Source organism: Amblyomma mixtum, chromosome 2 (assembly GCF_055824585.1).
Source record: "Amblyomma mixtum isolate Tamu chromosome 2, ASM5582458v1, whole genome shotgun sequence".
NCBI lineage: Eukaryota > Metazoa > Arthropoda > Arachnida > Ixodida > Ixodidae > Amblyomma > Amblyomma mixtum.
This window is the reverse complement of record NC_143013.1, coordinates 131,063,664-131,069,335: the sequence shown is the minus strand read 5'-3', so window position 1 is coordinate 131,069,335 and position 5,672 is coordinate 131,063,664. Positions and strand designations below refer to the sequence as shown.

At 48.3% G+C, this 5,672-nt stretch overlaps 1 pseudogene; it reads left to right on the top strand.

Moving 5' to 3' along the window:
• The first annotated feature begins 5,115 nt into the window (after positions 1–5,115).
• Positions 5,116–5,672, top strand: LOC149360916 (uncharacterized; annotated as a pseudogene).

Genomic DNA, 5,672 nt, shown 5'->3' with positions numbered 1-5,672 from the left:
TCCTCGGAGTAAACATAAGCTTTCTCGGTAGAAAATGTGACAGTGCGCTTTCGGAGGTCAATAATAGCTCCATACTCCCGGAGAAAATCAACGCCAAGGATGCAGTCACGGGAGCAGTCAGGTAGAACTAGGCAGCTGACAACAAATGTGGAGCTGCGAATTTGGACTCTTGCTGTGCATAGGCCAAGCGGAGTTACGACATGTCCGCCAGCCGTGCGAATCTGCGTGCCGGACCATGGCGTCATTACTTTTTTTAAGAAGCGCCGCTAGCTTTCCGCTTAAAATCGAGAAATCAGCGCCAGTGTCCACCAAAGCACTAACCTTATAGCCATCGAGAAGCACGGGTATATCCAACGAGAATCGATCTCCGAGTTCAGGTACTGCAGCCGTTGCCTTTAAATCGCGGTTGGTCGCTGTTCGCGTTGTCGGGGGGTCTTGTTCGCATCGATTGCCAGCGGCCTCACCCCCTGAGGTCGCTCTCTTTAGTTTTCCCGGCGGGGACTTGGCGACCGTCTCTGCGCCATCCAGGAGGAGCTTTGGGGCTGTGGCGAAGGTCGGCGTGGTGATGGAGACCGAGACTGCCGCTGGGGAACTGTCGCCATGCGCTGCTGGGCTACGTAGTCCTCGATCTCCCGGGGTCGTTGACCTCGTGGTGGACGGGGCATGTCGATAGGAAACCCCCGCAGCCCAAGCTGTCGATACGGGCACTGGCGATACAGATGACCGGGTTCCCCGCAGTGAAAGCAGAGACGCCGCCGATCTGGAGCACGCCACAGGTCCGTCTTCCGCTGGGGCGATCGTCGATTGTCGGTGTAGTACGTGTCGGGGTGTGCGGAAAACAGCGAGCCTTGACTGGACGGAGGAAACTGCGCCGAAGAGGGCGCAGGACGTTGCAAGGCTTCAGCATACGTTGGACGACGGCACTCCGTGGGTAAAGCCGGCGGGTCAACGTACGGGAACGAAGGTCGCAAGGCTTGAACCTCTTCGCGGACGAGGCTAGCGAGAGAGCCGGCCGTCGGCAGGGGAGCACCAAAAAGCGCCTGGAGCTCTTCGCGCACAACGGAGCGGATCAGGTCGCGGAGATCAGGGTTAGCCCCGAAGGCAGGAAGCGGCTCTGTAAGTGAAGCGGCGAGTACCGGCCTGTCGTAGGTGGTAGAACGCCGCAGGAGCATCTTCTCCATCGTGGCCGCTTCCGTAAGAAACTCAGCAACAGTCCCAGGTGGACTGCGCACGAGGCCAGCGAAAAGTTGCTCCTTAACGCCGCGCATGAGTTGGCGCACCTTTTTCTCTTCGGGCATGGCCGGGTCAGCTCGCCGGAAGAGCCGAGTCATATCCTCCACGTACATGGCTACAGTCTCATTCGGCATTTGAATGCGAGACTGCAAAGCCCGTTCAGCCCGTTCTCGGCGATCCGTGCTGGTGTAAGGTCTCCAGCAGGCGTCGGCGGAACTCGTGCCATGATGTTAGCGCATCTTCTCGGTTCTCGTACCACGTACGTGCACCATCCTCCAGGCTAAAGAAGACGTTTCGAAGCTTGGCTGCGTCGTCCCACTGGTTGAAAGAGGCCACGCGTTCAAACTCGACCAGCCAGTCTTCGACGTCTTCGAGCTGACTGCCATGGAATGGTTTGGGCAGTCGCGGATTCTGCAAGGTATAGTAGGCTGCAGCTGGCATAACAGGATGATGGGTGGGTGCCCTTGCAGACTCCAAAAGCCCGTGTTCGGGAGGTAGGCCTTGGTTTCTCCGGCTAGCACGGTGCACAGGGGTGTCCACCAGCGAAGGACTGGAGCCCAGGGTATGCGGAGGAGTATTAGACATATACAGGGATCTTACCCCGCACCTCCACCAAAATATGTAACGGAAAACAGGGCGACAGGTCGCTAACCAGCAGAATGCAGCAGCCAGCCAGCGCGAGACACTTCAACGTCTTCGAAGACACTTCAGCACCACCTGAGAACACTGGGTGGCATTAATACAGTTGCAGTAACATGAAATAAATTGAAGCAATACACTGTAATGTCTCTTCGTCCGAGTCTGGGTATTACTGCTCGAGAATTTGAACTACTGGAAATATAAAGGCACAGCAGAAAGAAAAACCACAACCAATGCAGCAAAACGTGGAATGAAAGCATTCACAACATATCACTGGGACTCCTGTGTAAAGAAGTCATATCTGGGGCAAATGTAAGAAAAGCTTTGCAGTTCATACAGATACAGGGGATCAAAAAATTCATCAAGGTGCTCCATGCTTTCAATTATCACACTGTGGCCAGAAAAGTCAACACAATAAGCATGAAAATGGTCATCAAAATACTTTGTCCTTAACACTGAAGCATAAACAAAATGTGCTGCATTACAGATTGCTATCAATGCTACCTGAGCAAACAGAGGGAGGTCATTTTCATGTATAACTAAGGGAATGACACAGCCGACGGAGAGTTTCCTTTCATCAACTGTGAGTGATGAAACTGTGTGTACATCCATGTCTACTAGGCTGAGCTCCTGTAGTCTATCCTTTAAGAGGCCAGGCAGGGAGTTGAAATCACACTTTCTCTTACCAACTGTAAGTATTGATTGACATGGTTCTGTTAAAGAATACATCAGATGCATTTGGTGGCGCTGGCTAAGTGTAGCACAGATGCTCTTGAAGTTTCCAGTCTTTTTCACAATCGATTTGAAAAATTGATGCTTAGCCTCAAAACGCATGCATGACAGTTTTATAAGTGGCCCATACAAGAGCAGCAGCCTAGGGTAATGAATAAGGTAATGCATTTTAGGAATCACATTCACGTCAGGGAAAACTTCCCTGAATGCACTGTAAAAATCCTCAATAAGGACTTGCAAGTATGCAGCTGCACTACGGCTGACCTGTGGTGCAGCAACAATATCTACAACAGTCCTCAGTGCAAGGTATACGCTGTATGCGGCATTTCCTTTTGACACACAATCACCAACCAGGAGTGAAAAGAAACGGAAAAAGCAGAGTTTTTCAGCAGCTGATCCTTTGAGTGCAGCGCTTCCAAACACTGCTTGACGAGAAATAGGAGGAAGCTTACTTCTTTTGTCAGCCCCTTTGAAGGGAAAACAGAGAAGCCTCTCATTCAACTCATCCAAACTCAGAACACGATCAGAGATGATGCGATGAATCACATGTTTAAGCACAAACGGGATGACACCTTCATATAAATCATGCATAACATCAGGTGGCAGCCCTTGCGTGACATCAAAGGAGTTGATTGAGTTAAAGCAGCCTTCACCTGTAATGCCATACACACTTGACAAGCTTTCATCTGCCTGGGCCAGTTTAACATGTTGTGCATGTGTTACCTTGTTCCTTAGAACAAACTCTTCCTCATGCCATTTCTCATTAATACCTTGCTTGCTCGCCATGCAAAACCGGCAGATCAGCCCCGAAGAAAAGCACTGACGAAAACCACCAACCTGGTGGCTTGATAAATTATCACCACACACAAATAAAATTGAACCTTTAACAGTTTCTCCATTCAACTGTATACCAGTTGACTCCAGTAGGTGCAGGTCAGCTAGCAGTGGCTGAATTATATGATGGAGGCCATATTTAGCAACAAGAGAAGATTTGGCAAGTAGAACAAGGTACTTAGCATTTAATTTGGACAGGTACTTGGGCTGTATGTTCAGGATTGACATATACCCAGCCAGAAGTTTATGCTTCCCACGCTTGCTGCCCAGTGGGTTGCAAATTTCGAAGTCATCAAAATAAAGCTGGAGAACTAATGCTTTGTCATTCATAGACTTGAAGATCCGGTGGTTTTTATAAAACTCCCCATCAAAAGCATCCTGAAGAAGGCCACTGCTAGCTTTTCTTTTTTTAAAAAGGTCACAGACACTTGCAACAGTTTTCACCGTGTCAAGCACTGATACGTACTGGTATGTTTCTTTTTTTTCCTTATCTGAACATACCACTGTTTTCGGGGCAACAAAACTACATGAAGCTTTCCAATACTTTTCACGGCCTGCCCTGGTTGTAAACTTGGAAATTTCAGTCATGTCAGCTGTACCTAGTTCTGCTCTATAGTCTTGCACAAAATTCACAATGTCATTTGCTATTTCATTTACCACACTCAATGGCAACTGTCGGCCTTCTTGCCACTTTAGTAGCAAAGATGAAAGGTGCATAGCGCATTCCGTATTTGGATCAGATGAGCCAACACTTGCATGATTTGTTACATGAACATCCGCTGGCTCTGGAACATTGTTTCCACAGGATGTCTCGTCATCTCTTGTGTCCTGTAGGTTATCGGACAGTGATGGTGGAGGACTTGCAACTGTTGTCTTCATAGAAGAGGCAAACAGATGTTGGTGGCACCGGGTAACGTGCGCCCGGAAGGACCTGTAGAGTCTGTAAGAATTTGTGCAGCCTTCCAAGCTGCAATTCCAATTCCCTTCAGAGCCATGCCATGAGCTGAAGTGCCGAAAAAGAGTGGACAAAGATGGTGCCCTGTGGCAACACTTTCTGCAGCTGTATGTTCTTCTGCACTGCATCTGAAAGCCAAAAAATGCAAGTGTTTGGTATCTCTCATTTCAGCTGGTGCCGCAGCAAGAACACAGAAAATTTGCAATGGCAGTAAATTCAAAAATCCCACAAGGCTTTGGCAAGAATTATGTAATGCAAAATAAATAGTTGCGGTAACAGGTTTTCATGCATATTCTGCAGGAATGGGATTGAACTCAAAACAAATTTACACTGCGAGCATACAACAGTGCCAGAGGAAAAAGCCTTTGTCCTATGTAGGAGTTCGAAACAGAAAGGAAAGCTATTGAAGGAAGTAGACAGCAGACGCCAGCACACTGAATTCTACAAAACATGTTTGGATCATGTCAAGGCAGCCACAGCTGGCCATAGCCAAGCCAAGCTCAGCCTAACGGGGAGCCGAGCAGATGATGGCCGTATTAAGTAGCCATGTAATCTTGGTACATATTAATAAATAACTATTGTTTACATGGTGCCAAAAGCGCAATCTTGCGAGATGAAGAAGGAAGCGTAAAAGCAAGCAGTGCAGAAGAAGAAATCAACGAAGACGAAAGTGGCAAATAAACGTGAACGAGGCCAACACTAATTTTGAAACCATGGTGGACAGTGGTCTGATGCCAATGAAACCAATCGACTTGCGATCGCTGTCACAAAATGCATGGGAAGACTCACTACACAGATATGAGTCATATGCCACAGCGGTACAACTCCACAAGAAGCTGCCAGAAGTGCAAATGGCAAATTTCATGGCTGTTATTGAACCGGATGTGCAAGTAGCATTCTGACTCTCTCTAAGCAAGGAAGAAAAACCTTGAAGTAGCCAAGCAAAGGTTCAAACCACACTTCACTCCAAAGATAATCCACACTACAAACACAAGTTCAACTAGATGGAGCAAAAGGAACTGCGCCCTTCATCGAGTTCCCGACAGCAGCCAGACTGCAGACAAAGAAATGCCAGTTCGGAGACCTGTCCGACGAGCTGCTCAGAGATGGCATCATTATCAGTATATCCAACGATGATGTGCGAGAGAGGCTGCTGAGCAATCCTACCATACACATTCAGAAACCCATCAGCCTATGCAGGGCAAGTGAGCAAGAATCGATGCAACTGAAACAAATCACTTGCAAGGATACCGGGGTGGTCAATGCAATCCAAGAATAA